At 49.6% G+C, this 16901-nt stretch overlaps 1 protein-coding gene across 3 annotated transcripts in view; it reads right to left on the reverse strand.

Moving 5' to 3' along the window:
• Cracdl (CRACD like) overlaps window positions 1-13371 on the reverse strand; it is a 128455-nt gene extending 115084 nt beyond the window's left edge. Inside the window, exons 1-2 of one of the 3 annotated variants that reach the window (XM_087203447.1) lie at window positions 12470-12965; window positions 1579-1758 (exon numbers count right to left, since the gene is read on the reverse strand). The gene's annotated coding sequence lies outside the window, so the exon portion shown is untranslated. Of the gene's footprint in view, window positions 1-1578; window positions 1759-12469; window positions 12966-13131 lie in introns of those variants that run through there. The other 2 variants (XM_087203445.1, XM_021258059.2) reach the window with 2 other exon arrangements.
• Window positions 13372-16901: the final 3530 nt, after the last annotated feature.

Consider the following 16901-nt stretch of genomic DNA (forward strand, 5'->3'; position numbering starts at 1 on the left):
GTTCCCAGGAGGAAAAACAAACCACAGAAGGGGCGGCAACCTACCACATTTGTCTCTGAGAGGCTACAAGTACAAAATCTCCAAACACCCATCTTTACATCTTGACATGTGAACCCAGGATGTATAAGCATTATCTCAAAATGGAATCAATATTATGTCACATACATACTACAGGTTGTTTTCCAAATATGTGCAGATGTTGAGGCAATTCATAAAATACAATGTCACCCAGGCAAGCCTCAAAATTCAGTCTTTCTGGGGATACCTACTTTCCCAGTGATGGATTGTGAAGACGTAGTTACTGTCATGAAAAGGTTCCCCCAATTATTCAATGTCACATACTTAGAAAAACCAGGAATCCTGACACTAGGGAAGAGTTGTCAGTCTTTAAAAAACCAAACACCCTGGCAGGCCATCCTGGATAATGATCTTTTCTGTGGTTTGGATATGTGTCCCCCAAGGCCCATGTGTTAAAGGCTGATCCCCAGGGAGGTTCTACTGAGAGGTGGTGGGACCTTTAAGAGGCAGAGCCCAGTGGGAGGTCTTTGGGTCACTGGGGGCATGCCTTGCAAGGAGATCATGGGACTCCACCCCTCCTTGCCCTCTTTGGTTCCTGGCCAGGAAGTGATCGGTTTGTTAGCCACTTGCTCTCCACCCTTGCCATGGCCACCCAGCACCTCCATCAGAGGTCTCTAATAGCAGTGGGTCAATCAGTCATGAATTGGAACCTCCAAAGTGGTGAGCCGAAATAAACCTTCTCTCCTTGTAAGATGGTTACCAAAAGTATGTCTTATAGTGAGAGAGCACTGACTAATACATCCTTGACAGAAATTTAATATTCCTTAGTATTCCTTGACAGGAATTTAGACAATAAAGACCCCAATCTGCAACTCTGTACCAAAAGCTGCACTTATGTTCATCAGAAGAGTAAAGAGCTGCTGTAATACAATATGCTGTAACAACAGAAGCATTTATTTAGGAATTGGGAAGAAACAAGAACAGATGATATTTGGGAAATATCTGCTCCTTGAGTTACTCATGCTGACACATGGTGAGGAGTTCACTTGGGATGGAAGAGAGAGCCAGACTTAGGACACCGCCCCTTATGGCTTGCCACCACTGACCTAGTGCAAGCTAGGAGCTGATCACTAGGCCCTGGCTGCCACCACCAGCTCTGGACCCCAGCCCAGCCAAACTCCTCAATGGCTTCAACCACCCACTTCTCTCTCAGCTTCACATAGATGTCCACAGCTGGGGACAGGCAGGCCACTTTCACCTTCCTTACCTTCAGTTTCTTCACCTTGAAACAGGGATACTCATTTCAATTTCTGATTAAAGAAATAATACATAAGGACATATGCAGTGTGGTCAAAATACTGTGAATGTATCAATTTAAAAATTTTATTACAATAAAAGACACACTGCTGTTAATCCCCCTCAAAACACTCCCTCTCTTCAAATACACTTATCCCATCATTCTTGCCACTTTCTGCAGCCATTCTGGAAGTCCTCTGTCATGAGTGTCTAGTGGTGTTGTTGTGGCTGCCTTGATGTCCTGAATCCATTCAAACGATTTACCTTTCATGGTCACTTTGGAGAAGAGTTAGAAGTCACAGGGATCAGATCCAGTGAATTAGGAGAACACACCATCATGTTTTCTGCTTTTCCGCTGGACGACACTCAGAAGCAGCAGCATTCACTGTATTTTTTATCATACCTCACAAAGAACTTCATGAAAGAGGACTTCTAGAACTCCTTCTGAAAGTGGCAAGAATAATGGGATAAGCACAGGGAAGTGTTCTGAGGGGGATTAATGGCAATTTGTCTTACTGTAACAAATTTTTAAAATTCAAACATTCACTGTATCTATTGATCACACTTTATAATATACTCCTTTAAGTACCAGAACATACTCAGCCAACTTATAAGTTCAGATTCAGCCTGGCCCCTGAATCTCTCCCACTTCCTGTCTCACCATGTGATCTCTCCCTCCTGTACATGACCCTACTACCATGATGCCCACTGCCACACTGTGATGAAGCCAGAGGCCCTTGCCAGAACTGAGCAGATGCAGGCACTGGGAACCTCCAGAACTATGAGCTAAATAAACCTCTTTCTTGATAAAGTTCCTGGCCTCGGGTATATAGTTATAGCAGCAGAAAATGGGCGAGTGCATGTGCTCACTCTAGGCCTGGTACTGTGCTAAGCACTTTACGAACACTAATACCCAGCTAATCCAGAGGACAACCCAGAGATGACACCATTTCCATGCCACTCTCCATGTCGGGGCCCTGACTGAGAGCCCCAAAGCTGGAGAATGGGAGTCGGGCTTAGCACCCAGGCTGCACTGTGAGAAGGGCCAGAAGGAACGGAGGCCATCAGCGTGTTCTCCTGCACCATGCAAGGCACAGCCTGGCACTCCCTCCTCCCACCCTGCAGACCAAGTCTGGCATGTCTATCTGGCCACAACGTACTCTCTGTCTTAACTAAATTGTTTAATAGCAACAACAAAGGCAGGGGAGAGTTAGACCTAATTGTCACAAAAATGTTTCCAGTGCACGCTTGGACACTGGTTATAACCCATCTGCCATTTCCACACAAATCCTACTTGTGCTTACTGTAATAAAGCAGAAGAGTGGGAGGATAGTGGGCCCACAGTGTCACTCAAGGCCACCTGAACATCAGCATGACCCTTCCTCTCCTGCCAAAGCCGCTGCTGGGGTGGGGAAGGAGGAAGATTTGGGTTGTGACTCCAGCCTGTGGGTTCACTCCTAGTTAGACTTCAGGGGGAGCTGATGGGGAGTAAGAGTCCCTGCCATGCCCAGGCCTGGATCCCACCCTTGCACACCACCAGGGAGGAATCTGTCCAACAACCTTGCACTCTCATGAAGCAAAGCCCTGGGTGGGCTGACGAGCTTGCTTCCCAGCTGGGCACTGCCAAGTGGGGAGCTCAAGATAGTCACAAACCAGGCGCCAAGGAAGGACCCTGGGTCCAAATTCCCGCTCCCCTATGCAACAGTCACTTAGGCAAGTCTGTGACCTCTCTGCACCTCAGTTTGCTTCTCTGTAAAGGGGGGACAAAACCAGGGTGGGGTGAAGCAATCCTGACCCCCGTGTGGCAGCTCCATAGTCACAGCCACACGCCACACAGGCGACCGGGGAACACATCGTGACACACACAGGGAAGCAAAAGCTCCAACAGCTCCATCACTTGCCAGCTGAGCAGCCCTGGCCAAGCTTCTTCAAGTCCCTGAGCCTCAGTTTCCTTATTTCTTAAACACACAAGGTAACTGCAGGGTTTAATCAAGATGATGAAGGTGAGATTATTCAAAATGATGAGCAATGCCTGACACATGGTAAATATCATTGAATCTCCAAGCTGGAACAAGAATCTCCTCATTGCAAGCACATTCCCACCTTATTATATTAAAGCATAAAATTGGGGTGTGGGATTGGGCACTAGTTGGCAGCCTGGATTATCCAGCATTTATATGTTGCAACCCCTCAAAGAATCTCATTTTATGCGGCTAAAAGAATTGAAAAAAAAGCAACCACTGCTGGTAAAATAATTATTATAGTTTACTTCGTAATACACCACCAGTATATACCTCCAAAAATTACAGAAAAATAGCTGTTATAAATATAAATCAAATCCGACTTTAAATGCATAAAGAGAAGGTGCCATCGAAACACAGGACAAGAGCTGGGGGTGTGGCTCAGTGGCAGAGAGCTTGCCCAGCAGGTGCAAGGCCCTAAGTTCTGACCCCAGGCCTGAAGGAGAAAGGAAGAGGGAAGGAAGGAAAGGTTAAAGGAAGGAAAGAAGGAAAGAGGGAAGAAAGGGAAGGAAGGAGAAAAGAGAGAAAGGGAAGGACAGAAAGAAGGAAAGGAGGGAACGAGGGAGGGAGGCCATCCTCCACCATTCCCCTCGGAGCCTGCAAGGTGGAGAGCACCAAGTGGTGTTAAATAGTGGGGTTCAGGACAGCCCCCCACTGCCTCCCATGCGCCCCCACCCCTCCTGGGTGCCTTCCACCGCAGCTCTTTCCCGGAACAACAGAAAACACAATAATCCAATCAGTGGGCAGCTAGGAACTACACAGACACCTGAATTCACAGTAATTGCACACAAAAGCCTGTTTGAAGAGGTAAAGAGAAAAACTGTTCATAAACTGACTGCTGATCAATTATGGCTCATGAGAAAAAATTGGCTATTAACTTAGTGGTACACTAAATCTCACTTCCCACCCACACCTCATCATGGGGTGCTGCTCAGTATTAACACCCCACAGAGAGAGGGACGAAGGGAGCAGAGGGCTTTCCCACATCCAGGGAAAAGAGTCAGGCCCTCCCGTGCCCTCGCACTGGAGCAGGGCTGCTGGGGTCTGACCTCCAAACTCCTGGCTCATATACAGGTCAGTCTGCTGGCACCTCATTTTTCCAAGGGCGAGCAATAGGGGTGCGGGTTTGAGGGGCACATCTGAAAGTAACTGGAACAGTTTTCCAGTAGGTGGTGGTAGAGGTCCTTGACCCTCATCCTCAGCCCGTGGACTCTGAGAGGCACATGGGACCCCTCATGGGGCAGATGTGGATGGCAAAGGCTCCCTAGCGGGCCAGCCCTGCAGGGTAGCTCTGAGGTCCCTCCTGCGTGACTGGCCAAGAGCAGAGCTTCCAACAGTTCCATCGGCCCTGAACTTCTTGTCTTCAATTGTCTTCTGCTTAGACTAATTAGAGTGGATCCTGAATAACACAGATGCTGTTGACCAAGATGTGTGAAATCTTAGCAGAAATTCATTTTAAGGGGAAAAAAAACCCTTGGTGTTAAAAAGAAGGATTTTGGGCTGGACTCATCAAAGGAAGAATCCTGTATATGTATAGGAGGTCTACTATGGAGATAATGTGGGGAAGAAACCAACCAGACTGACACACAAAAAGCACGGACAAGGACGGTTTACTGTTGTGCTGTTACTAAGTGGTGAAAGGTTGAGAAGAACCTAATTAAACATCCAAACAGGAGAGGGCTTGAGTGGGGACGCAGAGATCTGTCTGTACAATGGACTTCCCTCCAGCTAGGAGAGCGGAGGAGGGGCATCTAATAACCCAGGAAGTAGAAAAGAGACTCACCACCCACTATCAATCTTTAAAAGGCGGCCCACAAAACAGTATGGCATTGCTTCTTTTTAGTAAATATAGTCATCCTTCATTATCTGCACAGGATGGATTCCAGGGTCCCTCGAAGACACCCAAACTGACAGACGCTCACTGTCTCATACACAATGGAGTAGTTTTTGCATAGAACCTATGCACATCCCGTACATTTTAAATCATCTCTAGTTTACTTCTAACCCCTAACAGCATGTAAATAGTTGCTATACTGCATTGTTTAGGGAATTGTGACCAGAGAAAAAAGTCTGTACATGTTCAGTACAATTATTTTTGATTTGTGGTTGCCTGAATTACCAGATACAGAACCCATGGTGGTGGTGGGGACTGTACATACTTTAGTGCATATGTGAACACATGTACACTCAGCAGAGCTCAGATAGATGTTTGGAAGGCTGTGTCTCCAGACAGTATCTCCAAACACTGCTGTCCTGCCCCTGGGTCTCATGGTGGACAGGTCTATTCCGCAAGCACCTGGCCTTGTGCCACTGGAAGGAGCAGCCAGCGAGCACCCAGGCAGAAGTGAGCCACAGCACAAGTCTGGTCAGAGCCTGGCTGACCCACAGGGCTGCTGTGTGCAGAGTCCCCTGGGCCCACACAGGTCCCCTCCACTGAGGACCCCATAAAAGGCCCTTGGTCATCTGTATTGCAAAATGTGGTATCAGATAAAGTCAAGCATGGTGGTGCACACCTATAATCTCAGCACTTAGGAGGCTGAGGTGGGAGGACCATTGTGAGTTTGAGCCCAGCCTGGGCTACACAGTGAGTCCCAGACCAGCCTCTACACAGCAAGACCTTGCCTCAAAAAAACCAAACAAACAAAAAGTAAAACGAATGTGGTACCAGATAAGCCTCACTTAGTAGATACCTCTTTGCCCAAGAAAGCCATGAGGAAAATAAGGGAACACTGGCCAAGCTTTGCCAAATTGTGACTCAGACCCTCCCAACCTGTGTTTGTAGACTAAGGCCCATTTTCACCCCGTGGGCAGGTCAGAAGGCTAATGACTGAGGATTAAAGGAATTTATTTCCAATGGAGTGGGCAGCTAATGCCCAGAAACTACCCAACACTTCATGGAATTCGGTTTCTGTGGAAATGATCCCGGGTCACAGGGAGTGAATCCCCAGTTCTGTGGATTCAGGCCCCCAGAGGGTGGGTCGGACCCACTCATGAGCCCTGGGGCTTCTCCCTGCTCCCTCCACTGTGATCAGCACCGCAGCTCCCAAGTCCCAAATCTTCCATGCAGAAAGGACCCACACAAAAAGTTCTTGGTGCCACTTCATGGAGCCAAAAATGGCAAATAATTAAGGTACTGAAACAAGATCACAGAACCGCAGGACAAGGAGCTGGAGCAGCAGGTGCATTTATGGATGGAGAGGGTGCTGCGGGGCAGGTCTTTCCTACATCAACTGCAGAGAAGCAGGGAACTCAGCTAGCCAGTGCTGAGCTTATACCCTGAGATAAAGCGTGGCCCCTCCACCCACCATACCTTTCCTGGCACCTGCCAGGTACACACTGGGCTTGGGTACAGTCACAATGAGACCAAAAAGAGTAAAAAGTTGAGACCAGCTTGCATAAGACCTGAAGTGGCAGATACAGAGGAGCATCCTCCTGAGGTCACTTCTTCCCAAGGAGCCCAGAGCAGGAGCCAGCCCTGTGGACCCAGCTCAGCACCCACTTCTGAACCTGCAGTGGGCCTAAGCCAGCTTCACAAACTTCCACAGACCTAACCCTGCTCCTGGAAGGTCCCCAGCACTTGAGCCCAGCCATCTTGACAGGACAGTGACTTCCCAAACATATACCCGATCTGCAAACAGATTTTAAGAGACTACTGAATGTCATTTTTTAATGTGCATTTGTGATCTTGTTGAGAAATTCAACTCAGAGGAAAAGACAGTAAGTACAATAGACAAATCTCATAAGATATGTTAAGTACAGGCAAATAAATACTAAGTAGAGTGCAGGTGTATAAAAGACAGACAGGAAAGGATGGGAGTGCCAAGACATTCTTAATATTCAGGAGGCACTAAATATACCCAACGCAGCCCGGCAGCAAATATTCATGAAATGCTATATATAGAAGAGGTACTCAATATTCACATGCATGAGGCTAAATATACAGCAGGGACCAAATATCCTGTCACAATTAAATCACTCATTGGTGACACCTGTTCTGACTCTGTGGCCCATGAGACTCATAGGTGAGCCACAGGTGTGGCAAAGAAGAACTGTCCCCAGGTCCTCCAACAGAACGAACATGTGTCCTTGGCCCAGGGCACCTTCCATCTGTACCTCAGAAGTCTGGCTGGACCCACATTTTAGCAGAGGGTGATGCTGCTGCAGAGAGAGGTGGGACACAGGAATGCTTTGTACGCCAGGACGCAGAAGCTGCGGGTCTCCCACCCAGCTGCATCCCATCCTGCCTGCCTTCACTTACCTCAGCCTGTCCCCTTGCTTCTCACTGTACATTTTCAATTGCAATCGAGGTCATTTCCCAAGGGACAGCCTCTAGCACCGTTTCCACCGACAAGCACTTAATAGTGAAATAAATAGGACACACATGTAAATACCAAATAGTTTCTCTAGTATGAGAAACTGAGAGTTTAAATAAGGACTAAAAGGTATAATAGATAATGTGAAATAGGAAGAAAAGGGGCCAAGGGGAAGGGGTAGGGGAAAGGAAAGAAGGGAATGGAATTAATATGAGAAAATGAAAAAATGGAAACAAAGTCTTTGTAAATAAGGAGGGATGGAGGGGTTGAAGGGAGGGCAGGGGAAGGGGGAAAAAATAAGAACCAAGAGAGTTTATGTAAAGGTGCAAATTTCCAATGATGAATGTCATTATATTATATACCTAAAATGTACCAATAAAATAAAATTTTAAAAAATAAATAAAATTAAAAAAAATAGTATAGCTACACCTTAAATATGCCTTAAATACCATCGGGTCTCAAATGCTGAAGGACCTTTAGGGTATTTTACTGAAGGGTCTTAAATGGGAATTATAATAAATGTCCTTTTACCTTCTTATCAGAAAGACAACGAAAAGGAAGTGTTGTCTGTGGTCATGTGTACATGTACACACCACCACCCCTGTTCCCCGAGGTCTCAGGATCTCTAAGTAGTAGGGCTGAAACCAGAGCACCACTGGGCCCCTCAGCTGGGCCACCTACTTTAAGGCAGCAAGAGCCCACCACCATTCCCACACCCCAGCTGCAGGGCATCTTTCTAGAGTAGTTTCTTGGGACCTGCACATACCACAGCTAATGGTTCCAGCACTTCTCACAGACCTGAGAATTGAAGGGCAGAAACCACATAAGAGACTGGTGCACGGACCTTGGAGGTATGGACAAATTCTTCTGGAAGTTCTTCAACTTTATGCATTTAAAAACCAGTCCCACATACCAGAACAAGGCAAAGGACTGAGCAAACACATAACTCTCTGTCCTTTGCCTTCCAGGATATTTTGTAGTTTTACAGATACCTTAATCATAAGAAAAGTATTTGAGAGCCCTTCCCTTGCAGGAGTCTCCTCAGGAATGTCGTCTGAGTCCACGCAAGCTTGATGGCTGGCACAGGTAAGGAGGTGCCAGGTGATGTGTGCACACCCGTCTCATTATTTCCTGTCAATTCCCGGCTAGATCTGCAGAGCACCAATGTGGTATATCTCATCCACCATCCACTGAGCTCAGGATGATGGGTGAGCATGTGTGAAAAGAGACACAAAGGACTGCGGGGTCATTTCTCCCAATCACAAATGAGTCTGTCCTATGGACCCTTTAATCTAAAAGTTTGAAATTAATTTCTGCGTGCAGGGATCTAAGAATAACAGGATGCCAGTGAGAATTCACCTGATCTCCATTCCCTTTTGGGAAAATGGAAGGTGGTTAGAAAGCGGACTCTCCCTGTTTTCAACCTCCAGGTGATAATGACCGTGTAAGGGTTTTCAGGTATCTTGACATGGAAAGAGGTGAGCACATCCCTGTCCAGAGGTGACCCACATGTGCCCCCAAGGCCCACTTTTTGACTTCTTAGCTCCATCTCCCGGGCAGTTCCCATTCATCTCACATCCAAGGTGGCCAAGTCTGCATCACCAAAGTCCCACTTGCTCCAAACACCACCCCTGGCTACTCCACCGGAGAACCCTGCACAAACTGGGCAAGAATAAGACCTAGGACTCAGACACACAGCTTTGGGCTTCACAAGGACTCACCCAAGTCTCAGATGACTCCTCAGCACCCAGAAGCAGCGCCTATGACTTGGGCTTCTCTGCTCTTCTCCTTTGCCCACACTAAATGCCAAGCACAGGGAGAGGCTTTCTGATGATGAAGACTTAACAGCAGAAACAGGGATGATGGTTTGGCAGACATTGATCCACAGGGACCTGGTTCACTGGGCCGGGCTCAGTAAGCAGGGTGCAAGAAGAAAGCAACTCTTTTCTTCTCCCTCCACCGATGCTTCCAAGAGGCTCTTTGCCAGGTTCCCTCCAACCCCCAATTTGGAGTCTGCAGCAGATCCTACAACGTTTTCCTCTTTTTCAAGAACTAAAAAGTCTCCTGCACATAACCTAGGTGGGCCTGAGCAGAAACACGGGGGTGGGCAAGAGGAGGGACCTTCGAGTCTCCTTCTCACCTTGCCAGGGCACCTGGTTAATCCAGGGACAGAAGAGTGGAGAGGGAAGTAGGTAGTATAAAAATACATTTTTAAATTATTTTAATTGACACGTAATTATAGGGTACGATGTGATTATTCTCATACAAGTATACAATGAATAATGATCAAATCAGGGCAATTAGTATATAATCGACCATCTCCAGCATTTCTTTCTTTCTGCTGGGAACATTCAAAATCTTTTTTGCAGCCATTTTGAAATACACAATAAATTATTAACTATAGTCACCCTACTGTTCCATAGAACGCCAGAAATTTATTCCTTTTATATAAAAATATTTTAAGTTCTTTTGCGTATCAACAGCAAAGCCCTGAGGTTTGAGCCTATAGCTCTACTCTAAGCTGTAACATTTCGAGGACAGAAGACACAACCTAAGAAATATTCCTGCTTCACAAGCAGGGAAAAGTCCTTCTGGTTGTGGGAGGAGAGGAACCTGCAGGGACTGGGCCCCCACAACTTTGCACCCAGCCTGGAGGAGAAGTTGGTGGGGGGGGGGCGGAATAAAACCTCTGAGAGGCTTGGGGAGGGGCAGAAAGTGTGTGTGGGGGTCTGCTTCCTGTAGGAAATGCTGGTTTTGCCTGGCAGAACTGGTGGCCCACTGCAGCCTATGCTGTCACACTTGGGAAGGATGAGGGTAGGTGCCCAGCACTTGAAGAGACTTCAAAGGGTGGGGCCTGAGGAACAATGCAGGAGCCTGGTGCCCAGCTGTGTGTTACCCCAGCAACGCCTAGCTGAACAATGGATAGTGGAAACCTAAGGAGGCTCAGTGGGGCCCACTGGGGGACACCAAGATCAGACAACCAGCAAGAGGACACCCCTCCTTACATCTCCTGGTTCCCAGAGACCACCTGCAGCAAGAAGAAGCCCCTGAGAGGGGTAACCTGGAGAGACAGATGGAGTCTGAGAGCCCAAGCTGCTGGCTCTGGATAATGACTGAAATACCACTGATTTAGGCTCCAGAGAAACACTACCATGAGCTAGGAATGTGCACAGCGCAAAGGGAACCCAAGCTCTGTGTGGGGTAGCAAAATTAGGTGAATCTTAAAACCTTTGTATGCTTCCACGATAAATCCTGGGCGAGAAGCCTCTCTACTTTGATCCCAAGACTTCTGAAGGGTCTACATGCAACATGAGGAGTATTTATGAGTGTGTACCTGGGCCACCCTCCAGAGGATGAGCAAGTAGCTGCAAGTTTAAATCACACGCAGACCCACCTGGCCACCATGGAAAACCTATCCTCCAGGGCCGCCTGGCGCCTTTTTGCACAAGGGCTCTCATTTAAGCTGAGAGCTAGCTGGCAGTCTTGGACCATTTGGGCTTCTATGACAAAAGACTATAAACTAGGTGACTTATGGACAGCAGAAACTTACTACTCACAGTTCTGTGAACTAGAAGCCTTGAGATTCACGCACCAGCACTTGTGGCATCTAGGGAGGGCTTGACACCTTTGTACTGTGTCCTTGTATAGAAAAATGAGCACAGACGCTCACTCAGGGCTCTTCTATAACAGTGCCGATCCCATTCACCAAGGCACTAATCCCTCTAGTCTCCTCACCTCCCAAGACTCTGTCTCACAATACTATCACTTCGGAGGTTAGAGTTTTTCAACATTCGAGTTTAGGGGGACACAAACTTTCAGACCACAGCACTACCTTTTTTTATTTTTTTGAGACAGTATCTCACTGTGTCGTTCAGGCTGGCCTTGAACTCACTATGTACCCCAGGCTGGTCTCGAACTCACAGACATCCTCCAGCCACAGCCTCCCCAGTGAACCACCATGCCCAGCTCACAGCACCATCAAGACTCCCATTTCCCTGAATGGCAAACTGAGACTCAGCAAGACTTGATGACAAGCCCAAGATGCCCAAGCTGAGTGGTAACACAAACAGGAAAACTGTCCTTTAGGATGCCTTGTGCCTCTCCTGCAAGTGGCCAGCTGCAGCTATGGGGGCCAGCTATGCCGCAGCCCTGGCGGTGTGCTTGCAGTACTCTATAAAAGAGGAAAGGGCTTCCTGGAGAGGTCTAGAAATTTGACTTGCAGAGCGGCCCAGATTGAGGGTGAGACACTCACTAGAGGTAAAAAAATTAAAGGGTTGCCCCAAACTCAGACAGATGTTCTAATGAAGTATTTTAAAACATCGAAAGTAATTTTTTTAAAAATCCATGATGTACAAAATATCAAGTTAAAGAGAAAGAAGACAGGCTCAGTATTCCTGATCTTTTCCTCTTGCTTCACGTTCTAGCACGGCTCAGCACGGCACTGGGGCTGAGCCTGTATCCACCAGCTCACCTTCTCTCTACTCCCCTCCCCCAAAGCAGGAACTGTGGGTGCCGCCTGGGGTACTGTCTCCAGATAACTTCCTCTCCTCTCTCTACATTCTCTACAACCTCAAGGAGCTCTTAGGATGACCACAGCTCCTTCCTCCCCTTGGGGTGGGGCCTGAAGGGGCACAAGCCCGATTCCGAGGCCGGTGTTGGTGTTAGCCAGGGAAACCCACTGGCTCCCCCAGGGAGCAGCCGACTTTCAGACAGTCAGAGGAGGTATGGATCACAGGGCTGCTTGTCTCCTCCTCTTGGATCTGCTGGTTCAGAATCAAGTGTTCACTAGTAACACAACGCCAGCTGCCCACCGGTACCTACCAGGGTTCAATTCAGAGGGTGGCCGTCCGCTCGCTTGCATTTCCAAAGCCCAGTGCTAGCTCATCTGTGCAACTCCTCCTGCTCCGATCACAGGCGAACCTCATATGGAAGTCCTGCCTGCTGGGAAGCGTCCGCTCCAGCAATATTTGCTGATTAAAATGTCTCAGATTAAACCCAGCATCCCTCACGGCAGCTTGTAATCAAAGCCCAAAGCCTGTTAAATAACCCATTCCCTGAAGCATAAGGAAGGTAGTTAATGATGCGTCCACTATTTTCCGCACACAGAGCTCCTACACCAATAATTTCAACGCAGCTGCTTGGTCCGGACTCTCCCTGTTTTCTCTGCGCCTTAGACTGCTGGGCTTCGCCTCGCAAGGCAAAGTTAAGTCCAGCAAAGTGTGCAGAGGGAAACTTCAGGCGCTTGCAGAGTGCGTCCGGCTCCTCTTGGGCCCCGGGCCTCGCGCTGACGGACGTGGCCGCCACTCGGGCGACGCGGCCCCGGGTCCCCAGGCCACCAGGCCACCAGCTGCGTGGGCTCTACTCTTGCCAACCCCACACCAGCCCCTCAGGGAGACGCTTTCCCGGCCCGCGCCGCCCCCGCGCCCCCTGTGCTCGCCCCATGCACGCCTGGAGCCCGTGATTCCAGCCCCCTCCCCGGGTACCTGGCACCGGAGGGCTGCGGGGCTCGGCGAGACGCACAGGGACTGGCACCGTCTGCGGGGGCGCGCTTGACCCCAGCCGTAGCCTCGAGGCCGATGGCGGGGCGCACGCAGCAGGTGGTCGCGGGGTCCCGGGACCCGCGGGATCGGGCTCAGGCTCGATCCACCGGCCGGCCCTGCTCGCGGGTCACTCCACTCCCGCTCGGCGCCGGCTCCGCTCGGCTGCGCTCGGCTCGGCGGGGGCGGACGGCGCGCGGCTCCGCTAGCTGCGCTCTACTCGGCCCCGCGCGCGCCTCCCCCGCGGCGCCCGCCGCTGCCTCGGCCGCCCGCCGGCCTGGGACCTCGTGGGGATGCCGTCAGCTGGGACCGTCAAGGGGGTGCGCCGTGGCGCGGCGGCGGGGGGGGGGGGGGACCCCTGCCCAGCCCCGACTCCGCCTCTCCCCGCCCGCGCGGGGGCGCTGTCGGGCTCTGCGTCTGCCCACCCCTCCCTGGGCTGGGCTGAGGACCCCAGGACCCCCGACCCGCGGCGAGGCTGGGAGGGAGAGCGGGCTGCCCGCACTGAGGGTGAGCGGGGTCCGGGCCACCTCAGGCGCCCACGATCCAGAGAAGGAGCGGCTCTGTGAGAGGGAAATGTGCATTTGAATAAAAGTAAAAGTTTTATTGTTGTTGTTGCTTTATAACCTTGTGGGTCCGGAGCGTCTGAAGGATAATTAGGGGAGCTGCCGCCGCGTCTCGAGGTGAATCATTGTTGTGACACCGGCGAGTGTGGGAAGAGAGGCTGCTGACTTCTCAGCTTTGCTGACTCCTGTTTTTCCTTTAGTGACAGAGCCGGTCCATTTGGGGAACGGGTCTTGGAAACGCGCTGACCTTGAATGGTCGCTCATCTAATCAATTCCAGGCAGCCCCAACTCCTGCTTTGGTATCCCAATGGCACAGAAACACTTCCCCCACGCCCACCCACCATCCGGGGCCGCGCCCCCTCCCCGGCAAGGAGCCATTCAGGTAAGGGAGGGACCAACAACCGCGACCACGAGATCGCCGGCGTCAGAGACACGCGGGTGTCATCCGAATTCTTAGTGGGTGGCGATGCGTGGGGGACTGCGCAGATCCCGTGCCCCACCCGGGGCAGTGGGTCTGATGGCCTGCGAAATGGACACCGAGGACTTGAGAAGCCCACAATGCACAGCTATCCGCAGCAGGGAAAGTGCAGGACGTGGGAAGGGGCTTGAAATTGGGACCAGAATCCGAAATAAAAGAATTAGAGGCCCGGAAAGAGGCTGAAGACAGATCTCATCTACTTGAGCATATACAAGGAAGCTGCCTTTTAAATTTTTGATGGCAAGCTAGTCACTTAAAAACCCCTTCTGATGGTTAAAGGAATTAAATGCCCGGCATGGCAGGAGCTCAAATAAATTGTGAATCCATCTCACAGCCCCCGAATTAAACACCTGCATTCACAATGGGCAGGTGACTCAGGGCAGACAATGGAATTGTTAGCTCCTCAAACTAAACTGAGCAACTACAAGCAACTCTGTACACTCTTCCAACCTTGAGCCACTGCCTTTTGCTATTCAAAATCACATTTTGTGTCGTTGTAATACTAAATATTTATTGACTCCATAAGTTGAATTTCTACCTAAGAGTTTTGTTTCCAAATGTCGGAAGCCTCTGGCTTTATTTGTGTATGTTGTGAGTGGCCTTTGAAGTTCCTGAAGGTTTTGAGAGGACAAAACCGAGGTTCTTGGTGATTAGCTAAGGCTGAGAACATGGTGTCAATGCTCAAAATACAAAGTGGTGGGGGACTCTGTGAATAGGTTAGGGAAATGAAAAATTATCTGGATGCTGGTACAGCAAAACACCTTCGTGCTTAAAAAAAAAATGTGAAAAGGAAGAAGGCCTCTTCCCCACCCTTGTGATTTTCAACTTCGGGCCCAGAACTCCCAGGCCAGAAGTTCCCAGGCCCTCTTAACCCAGTCAAGGAACCTCCCCCCCTCCGCCCCCGAACCTCCCCCCCCCCCCGTGGGGATTGAACTCGGGACTTTGCGCTTGCAAGGCAGGCGAGGTGTCACTGAGCTAAATCCCGGGCCCTAGCTCCTCCCCTCTTTAATGTCTCTTGGGCCAAACCTTGAAGCCAGTTGAGAAAAGGCTAAAATGTTCAATCAAGGCTTTGCCGAAACCTCAACAGGAAACAGACCCCACATATGGGTTCTTGCAGCCTGCACAGACTGTTACAAAGCTTAGAGTATCGGGTTGGCTGTTTCCTGGAAGCTCAAGAAACCACTCTTAGCTGTGCCCAAAACCCCTTTCCAGAGAAGGAGAACCTCATTGACAAGCCAAAAGGGGAAGACTGTGCCACTTCTGAAAGTATCACACCTCATCTGGGAATGCATTTTTTTTTTCATCGAAAGCCAGGCACTATTCTAAGCTGTTTTGAAATAGCCCCTCATTTAAATCATTCACGCCCCAGAAGAACCCTTGAGCTAAAATCTGCCATTACCCCTTTACAGCTGAGGTACTTCCCTTATCCCAGAGGTGCAGATGAGAAAGCTCAGCAACATAAGGGTAAGCACTGTGCCCAAGGGCACGCAGGTACTGAGTGGGAGAACCAGGCCTCGAACCTACCACCTGCATTCTTGCTGTACAGGTATGGTCTGCCTTTGTCAAAATGGAATCTAATCCTGCAAACTGAAAATAGCTTTTTGATTTAGAAAAGAATGAATCAGCCCTTCCTGCCCTCAGGAAGAGGCATCCTCTGGGATATCAGCAAGAGTATTTAAACTGCTCATATTTACATTTTAAAATATTTATGTTTCCTCTTCCCTCAATTATTCCCTACAGCAGCACCAGCATCCCTAATGAGATTTAGCTAGAAACCAGTCCCCATCCTCCTGAAATCTCATTTAGTCCAACCAGAGGCTCATCAGTAAGGGGGTAAGGCAGGTTAAACCAAAGGCACCTGTCTTCCTACTCCAGGCTGGCAGTGGGGACACTGTGTTCTTGGGACAGAGTTCATTCCTGGATTCTGCTCTGGATCTTTACAAGGCATTCAATCTGCCTGTCTTCACTTGGGTTCAGAGGACTGGACCCAAGGGCCAGCCAGGAACAGCTAGGAAGAGAAGTCACTCTTCTCATGACTGGGTGGGTTATCCAGGTAAGCCTAGGTGGCAGAGTCCAGCTGATCTGTGAGAGGCCACACAGACCCCAGCCCCAAGGGACTCCCATAGATTGAAGTCCACAGTACCCAGATAGAAGCCACTAGTCCTCCCGGGCTCCACCATGATGTGGATGGGCATGTCATTTCTCCCCAGCTTTGCTGCAGTTAGGATACCTGTTCCCTGCCCATCTCCTGGACCTCCTTTCAGTCTCATCCTCTGTTCACAGCACTGCAGCCACACTGGCCTTCTCCAGGTTTCCATGAACACCCCAACACCATTTCCTGCCTTGGGTTCTTTGCTTGAGCTGCCTCCAATCCTGGAGGGTTTTACCTCCTTACCTGAATATTCCCTCTCAACCTTCAGGTCTTACCTTAAATGTCACTTCCTTTGGTCCTTATTTCCTGACCTGTATTTCTCTCTTGCCCTTCTTCTTTTCTGGAGAGCACCTATTCCTATTACACTTTGAAGTGCTTTCATTTTGGTCTCACACTGGATTCTGCCGCAGGGTATGATCACCAGGAGTGCAGGGTCTGACTGTTCAGAGCCCCATTGTGTCTCTAGCAGGTAGCATGGTGCTGGATACAGTAGCTGCTTGACCAGGATGCATTTGTCAGTGAG

The sequence above is a fragment of the Heterocephalus glaber genome, unplaced genomic scaffold (genome assembly GCF_053883595.1).
Source record: "Heterocephalus glaber isolate CG9 unplaced genomic scaffold, H.glaber_assembly_v1.0 deba00000470, whole genome shotgun sequence".
Lineage (NCBI taxonomy): Eukaryota > Metazoa > Chordata > Mammalia > Rodentia > Bathyergidae > Heterocephalus > Heterocephalus glaber.